At 44.1% G+C, this 22,337-nt stretch overlaps 1 protein-coding gene across 1 annotated transcript in view; it reads right to left on the bottom strand.

The window, feature by feature from the left end:
- Nucleotides 1-21,197, bottom strand: part of lrrc3b (leucine rich repeat containing 3B) — a 54,801-nt gene extending 33,604 nt beyond the window's left edge. Inside the window, exon 1 of the mRNA XM_059945762.1 lies at nt 21,081-21,197. The gene's annotated coding sequence lies outside the window, so the exon portion shown is untranslated. The remainder of the gene's footprint in view (nt 1-21,080) is intronic.
- Nucleotides 21,198-22,337: the final 1,140 nt, after the last annotated feature.

Genomic DNA, 22,337 nt, shown 5'->3' with positions numbered 1-22,337 from the left:
AGTCACGGTGACCAGGAAGCTAAAAATAAAAAGAGTTCATTAATAGTTGTTGGAGAAAGAAATACGCAATCCTTCAATCCCCTGGCTTCTAACAAGAGAAAATCTGCAAATGCTGGAAATCCGAACAACGCACACAAAATGCTGGCAGAACTCAGCAGGCCAGGCAGCAACTATGCAATAAGGTACATTCCACATTTCAGACCGAGACCTTTCAGCAGTACTTTTTTCCTAGATGCTGCCTGGCCTGCTGAGTTCCTCCAGCATTTTGTGTGTGTTGTTCCCCTGTCCTCTGTTTGATCTACACCGCCAGCAACGGGGTTGATTCTTACAGTAAATAAAAACAAATTGTAGGTGCGGCTGTTAAACCCCACCCACCACTGAGCACATCTACAAGGAACGCTGCCACAAGAAAGCAGCGTCCATCATCAGGGACGCCCACCATCCAGGACATGCTCCCATCTCACTGCTGCCATCAGGAAGGAGGTACAGGAGCCTCAGGACCCACAGCAGCAGTTTCAGGAATACGCACAACTCAGCGGGTCGGGCAGCATCCGTGGAAACGAGCAGCCAATGTTTTGGGCCGAGACCCTTTGTCAGGACCGAAATGTTGACTGCTCGTTTCCATGGATGCTGCCCAACCTGCTGAGTTCCTCCAGCGTGTTGTGAGGGTTAGTAAGTTGTAGGCATATTCTAAACCAGTGACTAACAAAGTGAAAAGCAGCGGTCCCTGAGGAACCCCACTAGTCCTGACGAAGAGTCTCGGCCCGAAACGTTGACTGCTCGTTTCCATGGATGCTGCCCGACCTGCTGAGTTCCTCCACCATGTTGTGCATGTTGCTTTGACCCCAGCATCTGCAGTGTATCTTGTGTTTCAGTAATAGTTATTACCCCTCAACCATCAGACTCTTGAACCAGTGTGAATAACTTCACTCACCACAACTCTTGACTGACTCCACGACCTATATATTCACTTTCAAGGACCCTACACATTTAGGGTGAAATGTCTAATAGCAGAGGGCATGCATTTAAGGTGAGAGGGAGTAATTTCAAAGGAGATATGAGAGGCAAGGTTTTTTTTACACAGAGATTAATGGGTGCCTGGACTACAAAGCCTGAGACAGAAACATTAGAGACTTTTAAGAGAAGTTTATGTAGGCACATGAATGTGAGGAAAATGGAAGGATATGGACTTTGTGTCAGCAGAGGGGATTAGCTTAGTTGGCCATTTGATTACTAATTTAACTGGCTTGGCACAACACTGTGCGCTGAAAGACCTGTTCCTATGCTGTACTGTTCTACACATAACACATATTCTTAGTACTACGTATTTTCTTATTTATAATTAATATTTCTTTTGTATTTGCACAGTTTGTGTTTGCATATGGGTCTTTCTGTGCAGGTTTTCATTGATTCTGTTGTGTTTCTTTGTTCTGCTGTGAATAATCACAAGAAAGTGAACCTCAGGTGGCGCATATGTACTTTGATAATTGAATTTGTTTTGAACTTTTAACATGCAAAGTCTCCTCAAAATCCATTATTCCTTTCCCATGGGCTATTTATCTCTTTTGCAATTTACATAATTTTTATGCCGTTGATCTGTTCAACTGCTGCAAATCAACAAGTTCCACGACTTATTAGGCCGTCATAAGAAAACTGATTCTGACCCCTTGGGTTCTCATTTTTAATAGCTGCTAGCTTGTGCAATGTTTGAGATTATGGATGAGAACACCCGGAAGGATCATGAACACTCTTGGTTGTGATATACACTCCGTGGCCACTTTATTAGATTTGCCTTGGAACCCAGTATGGTCTTCTGCTGTTGTACCTAACAAAGTGGCCACTGAGTGTATGTCCATGGTCTTCTGCTGCTGTAGTCCATCCACCTCAACATTCAAAGTGTTGTATGTTCTGAGGTGCTCTTCTACACACCACTGTTGTAATGCATGGCTCTCACCTTCCTGTGTGTTTGAACCAGTCCGGCCATTCTCCTCTGACCTCTCTTATTGACAGGGCATTTTCGCCCACAGAACTGCTGCTCAGTGGATTTTTTTTTCTTAGTTTTTCCACTCTGTTCTCTGTAAACTCTAGAGACTGTTGTGTGTGAAAATCCCAGGAGATCAGCAGTTTCTGAGATACTCAAACCACCCTGTCTGGCGCCAACAATCATTCCACTGTCAAAGTCACTTCAATCACATTTCTCCCTCATTCTGATATTTGATCTGAACAACAACTGAACCTCTTGACCATGTCTGCATGCTTTTATGCATTGAGCTGCTGCCACATGATTGGCTGTTGAGATATTTGCATTAATGAGCAGGTGTACAGGTGTACCTAATAAAGTGGCCACTGAGAGTATATGCATCACCTCCCGCACACACTTGGCATTCCTGCCAACCAGATGGTAATCCTCATGCATGAAAGCCCATGAAAGTAGAGGAGGACCGGGAGTCCATCATCAATTAGGCGCGCACTAAGGAGGCTCTTACATTGCTGTGGGGAAGCAAGCAAGGAAAATTTCCACGGTAAACGAGCATTGTATATCGGGGGGGGGGGGGTCAATATTTGGAGTAATTTTGTACAGGAAGATTGGTATTCTTAAGACCATAAGGCCACCACAGTAGCATGGCAGTTAGCACAATTCTGTTACAGCTCAGGGCGTCAGTTCTGAGCAATTCTGACATCATCTGTAAGAAGTTTGTACGTTCCTCCCCTTGACCGCTTGGGTTTCCACCAGGTGCTACCTCAAGCCCAAAGATGTATGGGTTAGTAGGTTCATTGGTCTTTGTAACTTGTCCTGTGATTAAGCTAGGGTTAAACAGGTGAGTCTGGTCTTTGTAACTTGTCCTGTGATTAAGCTAGGGTTAAACAGGTGAGTCTGGTCTTTGTAACTTGTCCTGTGATTAAGCTAGGGTTAAACAGGTGAGTCGCTGGGGGCTGCGGCTTGATGGCCAGAAGGGACGGTTCCACACCCTCTCTCTAAATAAATCAAGGAGACATGAAAGCCTATTCAGCCCATCTATTCTGCTCTTCCATTCAAGTTAGGCTGATTTATCTTCCCTCTCAACCCCACTCAACTGCCTTCTCCCTGTAACCTTTCACACCCTTACCAATTAAGTGTATTACCTTGTGTTTTAAATATACTCAGGCAGCAGAAAACATTACCCCACACCCAAGTTAATGACCTCACTTTTTTCTGAATGTGGAAACTCATAATTCAAGGCCAATAACATATCTCTCATTTTCTGAATGTGTTTTTGCACTGAGCTCTCAAGGTCTGATGTGGGAGCAGGGAGATGCCAAATTTACCCAACAACTACAGTAGAAATTCAAGTACAGACAATAATTACAAAGGGCTGATAGAAAAACTGGTTCATTTAGATTAAATTGTTAGAAAGTATTTGGATGTTTTCAAAATGGTTTTAGATTTAAATGCTAAGGATTGGTTTTGTACTATATTAACTCTCACAAGATTTTTACAATGTATGGTGCAGAGCATTCTAACCAGTTGCATCCCAGTCTGGTATGGTGGCCCCAATGCACAGGGTTGCCAGAGACTGCAGAGGGTTGCAAACTCCATCACAAGTACACCCTCCCCACCATCGAGGACATTGTCAAGAGGCTGTGCCTCGAGAAGGTCACATCCAAAGTTCAAAGTAAATTTTATTATCAAAGTACTACACGTATGTCACCATATACAACCCTGAGATTCATTTTCCTGCAGGAACACTCAGAAATTTTATGGAATTGTAACTATGAAAGATCAACCAGAGCGCCGAAGACAACAAATTGTGCAAATGCAAATATCTATAAATAGCAATAAATAACGAGAACATGAGATAATGAGATAAAGAGTCCTTAAAGTGAGATCATTGGTTGTGGGAACATCTCAATGGTGGGTGAGTGAGTGTAGTTACCCCCTTTTGTTCAAGAGCTTGGTGGTTGATGGGTAGTAACTGCTCTGGTACGGGTTCAGAGGCTCTTGTACCTTCTACCTGAGAGCAACAGGTCTCTCAGCATCTGGGATGTGCACTCTTCTCATTACGACCATCGAGGAGAAGGTACCAAAGCCTGAAGACCCACAATCAATGATTTAGAACAGTTTCTTCCCCTCTAACATCAGATTTCTGAATGGTCCATGAACTGATAAAGTCTACCTCTACATTCATCTTTTGCACTATTAATTTATTTTATGTAACTTTCAGTAATTTTTACGTCATGCTGCTACAAAAGAACACATTTCATAACGTATGTCAGTGATAATAAACCCAATTCTGACTCTGAGGAGATGCTAATAGTTGTAAATCAAATGAAATGAGTACATGCATCCTAACCAAGATCATTCCATACACTCATTCTGGTCCACACTCTTCCCAACTTCCTTTTGAAGCAACTTCTTCGAAATGCCTGCATTTCTCTCACTTTGGCCTTTTGTTGTTTCTTAAATCTGATCACTCTGCTCTGCTATCTCTTCAGCACCAAGCAAATCCAAGAACTACTTCTCTAGACCTGTCCATCTTGCCATCTACCAACAAGCTGACTCGGAACCTTACATTTTTGACAAATAATCTGTCATCTGCCTTACTTTTTCCTTCAGTGTTTCAACATCATTTTTTTTTGTTTGAATGCACATCTGCACAGATACTCTTGGTATGTTCAAGTCACTTAACAAATACAAATTGTTGTTGCATGCCCTCAACATTTTAATACACTCTGTATGTTGTTCGGAGGCAGTCCGAGATTAGAACATCCTCAGTTGCTTCTAAGAAGAAAGAGAATCATAAGGTAGGGCAAATAGTAATAATGGAGAAACGCTTTACACTTAAGAATACAATATTTCTGGGCCGCAGTTAGTATAACACTGTTACAACGGCAGTAACCTGAATTCAATTCCTACTGCTGTCTATGAGCAACTTGACCACATGGGTTTCCTCCTGCTGACTACCGCATTCCACAGACGTACAGTTTAGTAGGTTAATTGGTTACATGGATGTAACTGGGCGGCACTGGCTCATTGAGCCGGAATGGCCTGTTACTGTGCTGTATCTCTAAATAAGATGAATATGAAATACATTCTAGTCAGGGGCACTTCTAACAGCTTTATTACATCAGATGCCTTTCTTATATTCACATTCAAGCAGCTGCCTCCTTGGATATTCTTCAATAGCCCCGACCGCCACTCAGAAAATGCAACAAGGCCTAATGGTAAACACCGAGAGACCTGCACACACACACACACAAAATGCTGGAGGAACTCAGCAGGTCGGGTCGCATCGATGGAAATGGATAAACAGTTGATGTTTCTGCCAAAACCCTTTTTACAGGACTGGAAAGGAAGGGGTCAGGAACCGGAATAAGGAAGTGGGGAAAGGTGAGGGGGAAGGTGAGTGGGTGAGGGAAAAGGGCTGAAGTGAGACGATGGGAAAAGGCCCAATCGTTAGCTTTACTTGAAACACATTTGCCACCTTCTGCATTAGATAAAGTTTATTTATATATTTAGAGATACAGTGTGGAATTGGCCCTTCCAGCCCAACAGACTGACAACCAACCTATTTAACCCTAGCCTATTCACAGGACAATTTACAATGACCAATTAACCTACTAACCAGTACGTTTTGGAATGTGGGAGGAAACCCACGCAGTCATGCGGAGAACATACAAACTCCTTACAGGTGGCACTGAAATTGAACTCCAAACTTCAAAATGCTCTGAGCTGTGATAGTGTCTTAATAACCACTACAGTACCACGCGCCCTCCTCTCTCTGAGTCTCTCCGAACTTCTATGTTGATGGACTTTCCATCAGTAATTTTATAAGGAATGTAGTTGCTAATTACAACAGAAAAGCCAGTGAAGGAAGGGGCACAGCGAAATATTGAGCCAAGAAGATTGGATCTTTTCTTCCCATTAAGTAGAACTCCTATCTTCTTGTAAGGTTAGCATCCATTTTGTTGCTAGGGAAACCCAGAGGAATTTGACTGTAATTGTATCTCCTTTAGCCAAGAAATACTGCATTATTGTAAGTGTTTTATGCTGTTGGGTTACTACCTAATTACACTGAGCAACCAGCACATTCTACTTTGGCAAACAAGAAACACAGAAAACCTACAGTACAATACAGGCCCTTCGGCCCACAAAGCTGTGCTGAATGTGTCCTTACCTTAGAACTACCTAGGCTCACCCGGAGCCCTCTATTTTCCTAAACTCCATCCAGGAGTCACTTAAAAGATCCTATCGTTTCCACCTCCACCACTGCCGCCAGCAGCTCACTCCACACACTCACCACTCTCTGCGTAAAAAACTTACTCCTGACATCTCCTCTGTACCTACTTCCAAGCAGCTTAAAACTATGCCCTCTTGTGCTAGCCATTTCAGCCCTGGGAAAAAAGCCTCTGACTATCTACACGAACAATACCTCTCATCATCTTATACACCTCTATCAGGTCACCTCTCATCCTCCGTTGCTCCAAGGAGAAAAGGCCGAGTTCACTCAACCTATTCTCATAAGACATGCTCCCCAATCCAGGCAACATCCTTGTAAATCTCCTCTGCACCCTTTCTATAGTTTCCACACCCTTCCTGTAGTGAGGCGACCAGAACTGAGCACAGTACTCCAAGTGGGGTCTGACCAGGGTCCTATATAGCTGCAACATTACCTCTCAGCTCTTGAACTCAATCCCATAGTTGATGAAGGACAATGCACCGTATGCCTTCTTAACCTTGGGAGTCAACCTGTGCAGCAGCTTTGAGTGTCCTATGGACTCGGACCTCAAGATCCCTCTGATCCTCCACACTGCCAAGAGTCTTACCATTAATATTATATTCTGCCATCATATTTGACCTACCAAAATGAACCACTTCACACATATCTGGGTTGAACTCCATCTGCCTCTTCTCAGCCCAGTTTTGCATCCTATCAATGTCCCGCTGTAACCTCTGACAGCCCTCCACACTATCCACAACACCTCCAACCTTTGTGTCATCAGCAAATTTATTAACCCATCCCTCCACTTCTTCATCCAGGTCATTTATAAAAACCACAAAGAGTAAGGGTCGCAGAACAGATCCCCGAGGCATGCCACTGGTCACCAGCCATTATATACATATAGGGCAGCATGGTGGTGTAGTGGTTAGCGTGACACTATTACAGCTCAGGGTGTTGAAGTTCAGAGTTTATTTCTGGAACAATCCTTATGGAGTTCATTTGACCTCCAACTGCTCTAGTTTCCTCCCACATTCCAGTGATGTACCAGTTAGTAGGTAATGGGCCACAGTAAACTGTCCTGTGATTAGGCTAGGATTAAATAGGGGGTTCCTGGGCAGCCTGGCTTGAAGGGCTGGAACGGGCCTGTCCAAGGTTATATCTCTAAAAGTCACTACCTTGGGATTCACTTTCTTGCAGGTAATCACAGTGGAACAAAGAAGTACAATAGAATCAATGCAAACCCACAGATAAATTGAGAAGATACAAAAAGAAAAGTGTAATAATAATAATAACAAGTAATACCGAGCGCGTGAGTTGTGCAGTGAGTCTGGGGGGTTGTGTTCAGTGCTGCAGTGAAGTCATCCACACTGGTACAGGAGCCTAAGGATGGAGGGTAATAACTGTCCCTGAACCTGGCTGTATGGGACCTGAGGCTCTTGTACCTCCTTTCCAATGGCAATGGTGAGAAGAGAGTGTGGCCTGAATGGTGGGAGTTCTTGACAATGGATGCTGCTTTCTTGTGTCAGTGCTCCTTCAGGATGCACTTTACGTTGGCGAGGGCTTTTCCTGTGATGGACTGGGCTGTGTCCACTATTTTTTGTTGGTCTTTCTGGTCTTAGACCAGCTATTTGCACAGTTTGTTTACAGTTTACAGTTCCTGATGATAATAGTTTACAGATGCCGTTTACAGTTACTGCTCTATAGATTTGCTAACTATGCCCGCAGAATCTCAGGGTTGTATGTGGTGATATCTATGTACTCTGATAATAAACATCGCTTTGAACTTTGATGCAACCAATCCTTAATGCAATAATCCATAAACTCTCCCTGTCTAAATCTTCCACTTGTTTCAACAATTTACTACAATAATTGACTTCATTACTACTGCGGTATAGAAGTTTTTAAAAGTTAGCAGAAGAGAATGGAGCTAAGCATGTCATGGTTGCTAGGTAACAAAAGGACTTGTGATACACTTGACATTTATACTTCCCAAAGCAAGCCTTTTTTAAAAACAGCTGTACATGAAAAATAGTTCTTAATTGGATATTATTTTCAATGAGTTGACACGTGGTCAATGGGTCAAACAACATCTAATGCTGCATTATTTTAAGGTTCTAGAACAATGAACAGAAAGGTTTAGAGAAATTGACAGAAACACGTGAAGATGCTGGAGGGTCTCAGCAGCAGTCAGCTCTGGAGGCCAAGTCAATGGATTAACTTAAAGCAGAGTTTGATAGGTTCTTGATTAGAACGGTTGAGAGTGATACGAGCTTCGCCATGAAGGAATGGGCTGAATGGCCTAATTCTGCTCCTATGTCTTTTGGTCTCATGGAGCATCTATGGACATGAATGAAACATGTTTCAGGCTGAGATCCTTCATCAGAAATTAACATTCGTTCTACAAATATTGAAGTTTTACAATGGACTTAGCTTGAGGTTTTCATCAATATATCTATTGTTTTATTCTAATCTCAACTTCACCATGAATGTCCCAAGCCGGGCTGTGAAAGGAGAGGGGTTGGACTTGAGGCCAGAAACCTCATCCTGTAAAACCCCAAAGCTACAGAAATGCCACCAGAAGCTCCAGACACCTCGTTCCTGGGAGAGGAGGGATCTTCAACGGGCTACAGCTGAGGACAACTTGAAGGACTGGAGAGCTCTGGTGAGCTGTTGGCGGAGGCCTATGTACCAGTAGCATGTGTGTAAACTGCACATCACATTAACACCTGATTTACTAAGCATATTGTTAATTGAGATTCAGAAGAGAAAAAGTAGCTTTATTTGTCACAGGTACCTCGAAACACACAGTAAAATCCACCACTCGTGTCGAGGATATTCTGGCACGATTGTCACCATGCCTCCGGTGCCAGCATAGAATGCCCACAACTCACTAACCCTAACTTGTACAGCTTTGGCAGCCGGACCACCCAAGCAGAACCCATGCGGTCATGGAGAGAACATACAGTCAGTGGCGGGAATCGAACCCCAATCGGCGATCGTTGGCGCTGTGAAGCTACACAACCGTGCCACCACAGACAGCAGTGAGGATTGAATCCCAATCTTACAACTGGTGCTCTTTAAAAAAAAGGCAAAAAGTCATCCGTGTCACCAAATCTACTGAGATTCATTTATTTGCAGGCATTCACAGTAGAAGAGAGCAATACAACAGAATCAATGACAAATTAGACAAACACTGTGCAAATAGAAATTGAAACAATGATAAATAAATAATGAGTGAAGCTATCCACGCTGCTTCAGGAGCCTGATGGTTGAAAGGTATTAACTGTTTCTGAACCTGGTGGTGTTGGACACAAGGCTCCTGTACCTCCTTCCTGATGGGAGCAGTGAGAAGAGAGCCTGGCCTGGATGATAGCGGCCCTTGATGGGGTGCCACAGCAATGTACTGGTCAGTGCAATGCTACTACAGCTCAGGACAATGGAGTTCGGAGTTCAGTGTGGTACGAAGTTTGTCCATCCTTCCTTTGAGCACACGGGCTTCCTCCGGGGGGTCTGGATTCCTCCCACAGTACGAAGACATACCAGTTAGTAGGTTGATTGGTCATTGTAAATTGTTCTGTGATTAGGCTAGTGCTAAATACTTGGGTTATTGGACGGTGTGGCTCATTGGGCTGGAAGGGCCTGCTCCGTGCCGTGTCTCTAAATAAAAATAAACAGGTAAATAAAGATATCCACGCTGGATCGGGAACTTGATAGTTGAAGGGTAATAACTATTCCTGAATCTCGGGGTGTGGGACCAAAGGCTCCTGTACCTCCTTCCTGATGGGAGCAGTGAGAAGAGAGCCTGGCCTGGGTGGCGGGGGTCCTCGATGATGGATCCTGCTTTCCTGCGGCAGGTCACTTTGTAAATGCGCTAACGCTTGAAAGTGTCACGCTAACTGTTACTTGCATTGCACAAGGAAATGGAACTTCTGTGTAGAAATTACAACATCCCTGCCCGATGTAGGCATGGGCAGGTCCATAGCTTCATCGCTCTGAACTGAAATTGCTGCAGCTTGACCGTAGATGAGAATGAATGAGATTGTCGTATAATATCTGAGCTTGGATGTGGGTAAGATGGATCAGCAACTGGAAATAGAAAACCTATGTATTTTTTATCAGGGATATATTTAGCTCTGCTGCACCGTCAGCAATAAGCTTTTGTCAATACAAGTTTAAACATTCAATTCACGTCTCTGTGAACAACACGGTATGTAGCATTAAAGGACAGCCATCCCATCACAGTGATATGTTGTCATTGTATCCAGCTTCATTATATGTAATATGCACATACTTATAAATCAAGTCACCTCAAGCAAGTTCAAGTTTATTGTCACCTGGCTGTACATTTATACAACCAAATGAAATAACATTCCTCCGGACCATGAAACACAACACATACAATGAAGAATTAGCACAAATAAGTTATTAGAATATCATTCAAAATGTATGAAGTGCACAGCACAGGTAAACAGTAAACAGCTCGCTCTCTGAGTGACGAGACCTCGGTGGTGGCAGGGTGTCATTAGTCTCACAGCCTGAGGGAAGAAACTGTTACCCAGTCTGGCAGTCCTGGTCCTGATCTAATCAAGAACTTTCCAGTGAAATAAAAATTCTTGTAATATGCTATTCGATAATAATTAAAATAATTAGAAGGAAGTTGGGGTAGTCACATGAAGAACATAACCGCACAGTACAACCATCATAACACTTCCCCAATTCCATGAGCTCTTACCTCGTGCAGCATTGTTACCCGCAGAGAGGAGGTGAAGACACACACTCAGTTCTTCCCCTCCACCACCAGATCTCTGAATGGACAACAAACCCACATACATTACCTCCGCATTTTTCCCTCTCATTCTGAATTACTTATTTAATTTATTTTTATAGATACTGTACTTATCGTAATTTATGGCGTTTTATTATTATGTATTGCAATGTACAGCTGCTGGAAAACAACACATTTCACAACACACACCAGTGACACTAAACCTGATTCTAAACGTATGTCATCTTGTCAAATGCCTTCTGAAAATCCAGACACAAATTACAAAATGTTCTCTATCAACTCAGCCAGTCACATCCTCAAAAGAACTCTAGCAAATTTGTCAAACATGATTACCTTTCATAAACACATGAGGACGATCTTTGACTACATTGAATGATTCTGAATAATTATGGTTATTTTCTTTATTTGGGTTTGCATGTCTATCCATCATATGCAGTTTCTCATTGATTCCATCGTGTTTCTTTCTATTTATTGTGAACGCCTGCAAGAAAATGAACCTCAGGGTTGTATACGGTGACGTATATATACTTTGATAATAAATACACTTTGAACTTTGAATTTTGAACATGATAAGTGGCATAGTTCGAGTAGATAGCCAACACCTTCTCCCCAGGCGGAAATGGGAATAATTTATACGGTGATTGGAGGGAAGTTTAGGGTAGGACATCAGAGGTAATTTTTTTTTACACAGAGAGTGGCAGGTGGTTGGAACACCCTGCCAAGTGTGGTGTTAGAGGCAGATATATTAGGGGAATTTAAGAAACTCTGAGATAGGCACATGGATAATAGAAAAATGGAAAGCTATTCAGGAGGGGAGGGTCAGATCGATCTTAGAATAGGTACTTTATTTTTTGCTTACAGTGCCTAGTAAAAGTATTCAGCCCCAACCCTTTATTTAACTGAGTATTACAACAAGGGTTTTTGATCAATTTAACTGAGAATTTTTATTTATGAATCACATGCTTCTTTTTTTCACAGTAGAGCCCCAAAACAGAAAATTTTAAAACATGAAAAACAAAAACTTCAAAAACTGTATTGTCAACAGTTCAAAAGTATTCAGCCCCCTTTGCTCAATATTTAATTGAACCTTCTCTTGCAGCTATTACAGCCGGTAGACATTTTGGATAAGTCTCTATTAACTTTGCACATTATGATGGACCAGTATTATCCCGTACCTCCTTGCGAAATTTCTCAAGATGTGCCTGGTTAGTTAGGGAGCGGCAGTGGACCGCAATCTCGAGGTCTTTCCAGAGATGTTTGATTTAGTATTCATTTATTATCAGAAAATGTATAAATTATACAACCTTCAGATTTGCTTGCTCACAAGTAGCCACAAAGCAAGAAACCTGAAAGAACACAATTAAGAAAAGCGAGTAAAAAAATAAAAGACCAAAACTTGATGTGCAAGAAAAAGAAAAAAGATACAAATGAAGCAAACAGCAGCATTCCGAACCAAAATTGAGTCCTCAGATCCGAACCCTGAAGCAGCCCAGAGTAGGCCCAAAGCCTCACTTATCAGTTCATCATATTAGTGGGTACGGATCACAGCAGCCAGAACAGTCTTCATAGCCCCAGCACCATGGAGAGAGGAGTGACCATCACTGAGAACAAGCGATATCTGCTCTCATCCTCACTGACACCCTGTCTTTTAAGTCTATCTGTGCCGGCATTTAAATTGACCCCACAATTCATCAGCGAAAGGCTCCATGCCCCAGAGAGAGGGGTCAATATCATAATGAGCAAAATCAGCTCTCGCCTCCAATCTGGGCCTGTGTTTAAATGGTCTAAACAGCACATTGTACCTCATGCTAGGACCCGGGCACTGGGCCTCGACCATGCTACCCAGAAAATTTCTCCGGGCCCAGATTCCGTTGCCCAACCCAAGGCCGAACTCAAGCTCTTTAAATCAGCTCGGTGTCAAAAGTGATGCAGCTTCAGTCCTGGGCCAGTTGAACGAACATCGGAACTGTTTCATCCTGGCCCCAACTTCTTTTGGTGCCCAGAGCGATCCAACCTCACTCCTGGGCCAGTTAAATGAGCATCGAAGCAAAGGTCAGGATGCTGACTAGGCCACTCAAGAAAATCAAATTTCTTCATTTGAAGCCACTCCATGGTTGGTCTGGCAGTGTGCACTGGGTCATTGCCCTGCTGAAAGACTAACTTCCCTCCCAGTTTAGGCTTCTTGGCAAAGGCCAACAAGTTTTATTCGGGATTTCTCTGTATTTAGCAGCATTCATCTTCCCATCAATCCTGACTGGACTTCCAGTCCTTGTTGCTGAAAAGCATCCTCATAGCATGATACTACTGTACCTCCACCATCCTTTACAGGAGGGATGGTGTTACTGGCTGATGTGTAGTGAAGATTTGTCACATGTACTGCTTAGTGTTGAGGCCTAAAAGTCTGACCACAAGACCTTCTTCCACGTAATACCATAAGACCATAAGACATAGGAGCAGTATGAGGCCATTTGGCCCATCGAGTCTGCACCACCATTCAATCATGGCTGATTCTATTTTTTTTAAATCTCCACCTCAACTCTCGTTCGCGACCTTCTCCCCGTAACCTTTGATGCCATGTCCAATCAAGAACCTATCAACCTCTGCCTCAAAAACATCCAACATCTTTACAGTATTTTCTAAGTGATACTTTGCAAAGATACAGGCAAGGATATGTTTTTTTAAGTGGTACTACACATGTGGCATAAATCTAATACTGCGCATAAGCTAGTTAACACTGTGAGAGGAAGTTTGAGCAATTTTGCAAGGAGGAATGGGCAAATCTTGCTCCATCATATTGAGCAAAGCTAATAGAGACTTATCCAAAAAGACTACTGGCTGTAATAGCTGCAAGAGGAGGTTCAACTAAATACTGAGCAAAGGAGGATGAATACTTTTGAACTGCTGACATTTAAGTTTTTTAAATTTTTTTAGTTTTTCATGCTTTCATGTTTGGAGATACAGTACAGAAATGGCCCATCCAAACCAATGGAACTTAACTTGGAACCTACCTTTTTGACACTAGCCTAATCAGAGGACATGACCAATAAAAGTTCTAACCAGTACACCTTTGGGCCGTGGGAGGATACCGGAGCACCCGGAGGAAATCCACGTGCTCATGAGAAGGCCAGACAAACTTCTTCTAGAAGTATTGGAATTGAACTCTGAACTCCGATGCCCCATGTTGTAATAGCATCACACTAATGACTATGCTACAGTGGCACCCCAGTAACAGGTCAGCACATCACCGTGAGCCAAAGGCCAGTAATATTCCACGCTCTATGATTAGCTATGAGGGTCAAATGGCCGAGTCCATTGCTCCTCTACGTTCAAGCCAATTATGTTGTTCGAGGTCTGGAAACATTCAAAGTTCAAATCGAAGTGCATTTATTCTCAAGGAATGTATAAATTATACAACCTTGAGATTTATCTGCTTACAGACAACCGCAAAACAAGAAATCCGAAAGAACCCAAATAACTCATCCACCACCTGCTCCCATGGCTTCGTGTGACCTTAATCTCCACCCCATCACCTGTACAGTAACAACCTTTGAAAGACTGGCAAGTTTTGGAAGCCATACTGGCAAATGGGATTAGCTGGGCGGGGGTGTCTTTGTCAGCATGGACAAGATGGGCCAAAGGGCCTGTTTCTGTGCTCTGTGACTCTAATCAAAAACTTATCAAAATGTGTATTACACTAAATGTGATTGGACACACTGGGTGTATGTGACACCAACGTGAAACACAACAGTACATGCAGGACTTTTAATAGGTTTTGGATACTTCCTGTAAGGAAATGAAACAAACGCAGAGTTGCTGAGCGAGTAACTACAGTATTAAGTCTTATTTTTGGAAACTCCTAGTTTAAAACCTGAGCCAATCCAGCCTGGGCTGGGCTGTCATTATAATTACACCTTGACTAGAAAAAGAAACTTGCCAGGCTTCCTGTTTTGGTAGTTGGTGAGTAATCCATTAAACAAAGAAAGAAGATTTTTAGTAAGGACACGATCAAGGAGTCATTATCTTTGAAGAACTGAACTATGAAGACAGCATGTCGAGGGCCATCCGTGAATCTCAGCAAGTCTCAAAGTCTGAATTAAATTTATTATCAAAGTCCATACAGGTTACCATATACGACCGACACTTGCTGTCAGGTACTCGTGCATGATACTTCTGCACTAGCATCAATGTCTGTACAGTCGATGTATGTAAGCTAACATTGTGTATTTATATTCATCGTGTTCTTTATGCTGCACTGGATCCGGAGTAACAATCATCTTGTTCTTTACACTCGTGTACTGGTGCATGACAATAAACAATCTTGAACCTTCAGATTCATTTTCTTCCAAGCATTTACTGGGAACAAAAAATACAAAAATCTATACATGAACAATGACTGACAACCACCAACGTGCAAGACAAACTGTCCAAATTAAAGAATACCAAGAACTTGAGTTGTAAAGAGTCGTTGAAAGTGGGCCTGTGGGTTGTGGAACCAGTTCGGTGTTGTGGTAACTTACCCACGCTGGTTGTAGGATAATTACTGTTCCTGAATCTGGTGTGTGGGACCTAAGGCTCCTGTAGCTCCTGCCCAGTGACAGTAGCGAGAAGAGGGCATTGCCTAGCTGGTAAGGGTCCTTAATGATGGACATTGCTTTCTTGCAGCAGCGCTCAATGTAAATGCACTCAGTGGTTGGGAGGGCTTTGAATGGGATGGATAGGGCTGTATCCACCTTCCTGTAGTCTTTTCCATTCCTGGGCATTAATGTTTCCATGCCAGGCCATGATGCAACCAGATGGGAAACTCTCCATTACAGCTCTATGGAAGTTTGTCATTTTTTTTGGTGACATGACAAATCTGTGTAAATCTAAGTAAGTAGAGATGCTTCTTTGTGCTAACACTAATGTACTGGTCCTAGGTCTTACCTCCTTACTGCCCATACGCCACTGGGGTTTAGGGCAGCAATGAAGGTCCTCCATGCCTGGTGGCGCTCAAGGCTTCCTTCATCACGTCAGTGGCTTCCTGTCAGTTTTCTTCATTGCTGTTTCCATAACAGTCAGAGTTGTTAGCCCTGAGCTGACCCCCTGACCAGTGAACCCCTTTTAGTCTGGCCTCTACTCTTTGTCATGGATGACCTTAGCGAGAGCCAAAACACAAAACCCTGACTCCAGCCAGCATACTTCTCCAGGTCATTGAGGCAAGCAAGCCTCCAAATCACAACAAGGTTGTGACCCTCTTGGAGGGGTCCTAGTACAGATCCTCTGATACGATAGTGCCAAAGAATGTAAAGTTACTGACCCTTTCCATTTTCAGTTCCCTAACGCGGACTGGCTAACAGACCTACAGTTTCCTCCTCCTGTGGTCGATAATCAGCTGACATTGAGTGAGAGATTGTTGTTGCACCCCTCAGCCAGACTCCCAATCTCTGTCCTACATACCGATTCATTATCGCAAGTTTCTTCTGCCAGCAGGAAGTCACACTGGCTGAGATGGCTCCAAATGCAGTCCCAGTGCTGCACTCAGTTAGTTGATCTCCACCAGGACAGTGGTGGGAACGGCTTCGACTCCCAGGCAACGAGACAGGGAGTAACGATATCTCACTGCCAAGACTCACTCTAGCATTCCTGATCTTGACAGGAGCAAGTTGTCGCAAAATATTCAGTCCCCTTGGGTCCACAGAACCCTTACCCCTTTGTCAAGGGCACATCCCCAGGAAAGTTTGGGGAGTGGGAGGGAGAGACAGGGAGTTATTAAAGACTTCATCCACCCCAGACATTCTCTCTTCTCCCTTTCCTCTCTCTCTTTGTATCTTTTGTTAAAGATACAAAAGCAAGAAAGCACATAGCACCAGGCTCAAGGACAGCTTCAACCTCACTGCTATCAGACTCTTGAACAGATCTCTCATTCAATAAGATGTACTCTTGGCCTCACAATCTACCTAGTTATAATCTTCCACTTTATTGTCCACCTCCACTACAATTTTTCTGTAACTGTTAATTTATTCTGCACCGGGTAATGATCTGACCTGTATGTAAGACAAGCTTTTCCCTGTATCTTGGCATACGTATGATAATAATAAACCAATACTGATAACAATTAACAGGGAAAAATGACAAAACCCAGAAACTGAAATAAAAACAGAAAATGGTAGAAGCACGTCAGTGTCAGTCAGCGTCTGTGGGGAGGGAAAACAGAAGCTAATCATTCAGGTCTTCCCCTGCTGAGTGTCTCCAGTATGTTGTTTTTATGTCAGATTTCCAGTGTGTTTAGTCATTTTCATTTCCAGGTCCAGGAGCTGGGAGCTGGCTATCAATAGTTCAATAGTTGTGTAACAGTGTTAGTAAAAGCTGAACATGGAACACTGCAGACCCTTTGGCCAATGATATTGTGTTGATCTTTCAAGCTTCTCTAATATCAATCTAACCCTTTCCTCGCACATAACCATCCATTTTTCTATAATCCACATGCTTATCTAAGAGTCTCTTAAGTGTTGGCATTGGAGAAGGTCCAGAGGAAAATCATGAGAATGATTCTGGGAATGAAAGGGTTAACATATGAGGATCGTTTGATGGCTCTGGGCCTGTACTCACTGGAGTTTAGAAAAATTAGGGGGAGTACAGGATCTCAGTGAAGCCTATCCAATATTGAAAAGCCTAGATAAACTGGACATGCAGAGGATGTTTCCAATTGTGGGAGACTCTAGGACCAGAGGGCACAGCCTCAGAATAGAGGGATGTCCATTTAGGACAGGTTGGAGGAGGAATTTCATTAGCCAGAGGATGGTGATTCTGTGGAATTCGTTGCCAAGCCATTGGATATATTTACAAACGTTTGTAAAATGGAGGTTGACAGATTCCATAAGACCATAAGACACAGAAGCAGAATTAGGCCATTTGGCCCATTGAGTCTGCTCCACTATTCAATCGTGACTGATACTTTTTTTCTTCTGCTCAACCCCATTTCCTAGTTTTTCCCCATAACCTTGGGTGTCCTATCCAATCAAGAACCTGTTAATCTCTGCCTTCGACCTGGACTCCACAGCTGCCTGTGGTAAAAAATTCCACAAATTCACCACCCTCTGACTAAAGAAATTTCTCCACATCTCTGTTTTAAATAGGTGCCCCTCTATCCTGAGGCTGTGCCCTCTTGCCCTAGACTCCCCAACCACAGGTAACATCCTTTCCACATCTACTCTGTCTAGGCCTTTTAACATTCAAAAGGTTTCAATGAGATCCCCCTTCATCCTTCTAAATTCCAGAGAGTACAGACACAGAGCCATCAGATGTTCCTTTAAGATAACCCTTTCATTCCTGGAATCATCCTTATGAAGCGCCTCTGGACCCTCTTCAATGCCGCACATATTTTCTTTGATGAAGAGCCCAAAACTATTCACAGTACTCAAGGTGAGGCCTCACCAGTACCTCATAAAGCCTCAGCATCACATCCCTGCTCTTGTATTTTAGACCTCTTGAAATGAATACTAACATTGCATTTGCCTTCCTCACCACCGACTCAACCTGCAAGTTAACCTTTGGAGTGTTCTGCACAAGGACTCCCTAGTCCCTCTGCATCTCAGATATTTGGATTTTTTCCCCTTTTAGAAAATAGTTTGTACATTTATTTCTGCTACCAAAGTGCATTTTCCAACCTTGTATTTCATTTGCCACTTTCTTGCCCTTTCTCTTAATGTCTTTCTGCATCCCACCTGTTTCTTCAACACTACCTGCCGCTCCACCAATCTGCGTATTATCTGCAAACTTGGCAACAAAACCATCTATTTCATCATCTAAATCATTGATAGCCAGCATTAAAAAAGCGGTCCCAACACCAACCCTTGCAGAACACCACTAGTCACTGGCAGCTAACCGGACAAATTTCCTTTTATTCCCACTCGCTGCCTCCTACTAATCAGCCAATGCTCTAACCACGTTAGTAACTTTCCTGTAATACCATGGGCTCTTCACTCGGTAAACACCCTTGTGTGGCACCTTGTCAAAGGCCTTCATTAGTAAGGGTGCTAAAGGTTACAGGGAGGAGGCAGGAGAATGGGGTTGAGAGGGATAATAAATTAGCCAATGGTGGAGCAGACTCGATGGGCCACATGGACTAATTCTGCTCCAATGTTTTATGGCCTTTTGGAAACCTGGAGCTTTCACCTGGCACACCACAGTCCTGAACAGAATGTAGCCTTGCTTCAGAGTTATACATAATCAATGTCCTTTCCAATCCAACATCTGAAAACTGGAGGCTGAAGAGAGACCTGATAGAGGATTTTGAAATTACAGTCATAGAACACTACAGCTCAGAAACAGGCCCTGCAGCCCATCTAGTCCATGCTGTACTATAAATCTGCCCAGTCCATCAGCCTGCACCCAGGCCACAGCCCTCCTTACCCCATCCCATCCACGTACTTATCTAAACTTCACTTAAGTTTGTAAATCGCACCTGCAACAAGCACTTCTGCTGGCAGCTCATTCCACATGCTCACCACCCACTGAGTGAAGAAATCCCCCTTAAACATTTCACCTTTCCCCTTTAACCCATGACCTCTAGTTCTAGTCTCAATTATGAGAGACATAAATAGGGTAGACAGTCAGAATCTCTTCCTGAGGGTAAAAATAAGGTTTCAATGTTTTGGGTCAAGTAGAGTCCGGATGAAGAGTCTCAGTCTGAAATGACTGTGTATCTCTCTTCAGAGATGCTGCCTGACCTGCTGAGTTCCCCAGTGTTTTTTGTGTCACCAGAGAAGGTGCTTTTTCAGGTTGGAGGAGGGGGGCAGGTGTTTTTCTCCAGAGGTTGGTTGGTGCCGGGAACGGGTCACCAGGGGAGTAGTGGAAGCAGGCAGTTTGGTGAGTTTAAGAGGTTTTTAGACGAACACGTGAAAATGAAGAAAATGGAGGGATATGGAGGACAGTAAGTATAAACTGGCATCAAGATCAGCACAATATTCGGGCCGAATGGCCTGGCCATTGCTTTACCATTCCGTTGTCCTTTGTAGTTGTAAAACCTGCCCAGGATCTGTCTAACACTATAACACACACAAAACGCGGGAGGAACTCAGCGGGCCAGGCAACACCTGGGGGGGGGAGGAGGGTAAACAAATGACATGTCCGGCCAAGGCCCAGCATCAGGAAACCTCTCGGCCCGAAACTCCAACTGATTTTTTCCCCTCCAGCCTGACCTGCTCAGCTCCTCCAGCACTTGAGAGTGAATCTCTGTGTTAGGCATGGACTTACTGTGAATACCCAGCACTGTGTACTCCACACTCGAGCAGGAATAAGAACAACAAAATCTCTCCTCTCTCTTTATCCTCTCTCCCTTCTCTCTCTCCTCTTTTTCTTCTCTCCCTCTCCCTTTCCCCCATCCCTCCCTCCCTCTTCCCCTCTCCTCGGGTTTAGTCTGCCGCTGGGTAGGTAAGCAGAGGACCCGGGAGAGTGACTGATCGCGGATACCGGGAATACGCTGAGAGCATTGGGTCGAACGCAGTATCTCGGTCCAGAGATGAAATATCCTCGGGCAGAAAAGCACAATCACCCCGGGTGACTGGAAAACGCTGCGGAGAGCACACCCGCGCCGATCAATAGCCAACAATTACAACTACCGATCGACAGCGCTGAACGCGTTAATCCATGTGACATTAGCTCATTCCAACACACCCTTTCCAGTGGTGTTGACCTAGCTGTCTAAAATGGGGGGACAAAAGTCACGCAATCTATTTAAATATGCGTTGAAGAGTTATTGGAAATGAGGAAGATGGTCACCACACAGGCTAAGGCTTCTTCCCCGAGCTGGTCATTAAAGAAACACTATTTTACGTAACTATCTGCATTTACAATTCTTTCCACGAAATTCTGCAAAAGGTGATACGGTACAGACTATTTCAAAGACATATACAGTAACAGCGACAACGAGATTGTTGTTTAAAATTGCGTTGATACTCGTGTTAATCTCCGTTTTGCTTCGGCTGGAGATGACAGTAAACCCGAGTGAAAACGGGGCTCGGGATTTTGGACCACGACACGGCAGGCTTCGCCCGGAGCCATCAGTGGTGACCGGTGAGACGGGACTCGGTGAAGTCCAGGTGCAACAGGCTTACCGCACGGAGAGGATGAGGTCGCCCGCCAAACATCTGCCGATTCGGTCCACTCCGTTCGCCTCTTCCTGCCGAAGATTAGCGGCCGGCCGGAGGCAGAGATCCCGAGTGGCCGCGATCCGATCGCTGCAAACCGGACCAGGTTACGGGCTGCGACCCACCCGGCGGCCGCACCTCAACTGCCGGAGTCGAGGGTCCGGTTCCTTGCGGAACTGCGAGTCAGCATCGGCGTGGGGCTCTTAAAGTGGCTTCCCCGGCAGGTCATCCCCCCATCTCCAGAAGAAGGAAGACTCAGGCGAAGTCAAATGTGTCAGACTGTATTAAGCGCCCTGAAAGTAATTGCAACGCATTAGAGAACGTGATAGGCTTCTCAACACGATTGTCGAATCAATGAGCTCGGGAGTAAGAAGCACGGTGCAGGAACCTTGGGCTACCGGAGAGGGAGGGGCCGGGATAACGTGAGAAAGCCCCACAATAGTTACCACCCCAGAGGACTACTTGAGAGTCAACAGTGCGTATGATTGTAATAGACAGGGCTGAAAGCGTTGACTATCAACGTAAAGAATGGAAAGGTTTATTCTTGTATCTCTTTTGTTATGAAGAGTGTTTATCTTGTTAAAACATAAATGAATAAGTAAGTTAGTAAGCTTTTAATGGGGAAGAATATAATGAGTGGTGGCCATTTGGCCCATCGAGTACACTCCGCAATTAGATCATGTCTGATATACTTCCCCCCCCCCCGCCCCATTTTCCTGCCTTCTCCCCGCCACCTTTGGCGCCCTGACCTATCAACCTGCTCTTTAGTGTACCAGTGTACCCAGATATGTCCGCGCTTGCCCGCGTACGCTGCCGAGGAGCAAAGGTGTTCCGAGTTTCCGCTGCCTTAGCATCGCAGTATTGAGGGAATACCGTTCTCAGACAATAAAACCTGGCGCCTGCTGCACCAATCACGGAGCCATAAGGCAATACCGCTGAGATGCCGGCCTCTCGGCCCAACCAGCCCATGCTGTCCAATTGCAGCACAATACAAAATGCTGGAGGAACTCAGCAGGTCAGGCAGCATCTATGGAAATGAATAAACAGTCGACATTTCGAACCGAGACCCTTCATCGGGAAACGTCAACTATTTATTCCTTTCCAAGCATGCTGTCTGACCTGTTGAGTTCTTCCGTAACTTGGTGAGTGTTGCGCTGGATCTCTTGCGTTTATGCAACTTCCTGCGTTCAGATCCTCCCCTCCATGTACCTACCCGAGTGGTTC

Source organism: Hypanus sabinus, chromosome 20 (genome assembly GCF_030144855.1).
Source record: "Hypanus sabinus isolate sHypSab1 chromosome 20, sHypSab1.hap1, whole genome shotgun sequence".
NCBI classification, from domain to species: domain Eukaryota; kingdom Metazoa; phylum Chordata; class Chondrichthyes; order Myliobatiformes; family Dasyatidae; genus Hypanus; species Hypanus sabinus.
This window is presented reverse-complemented; position numbering and strand designations above follow the sequence as displayed.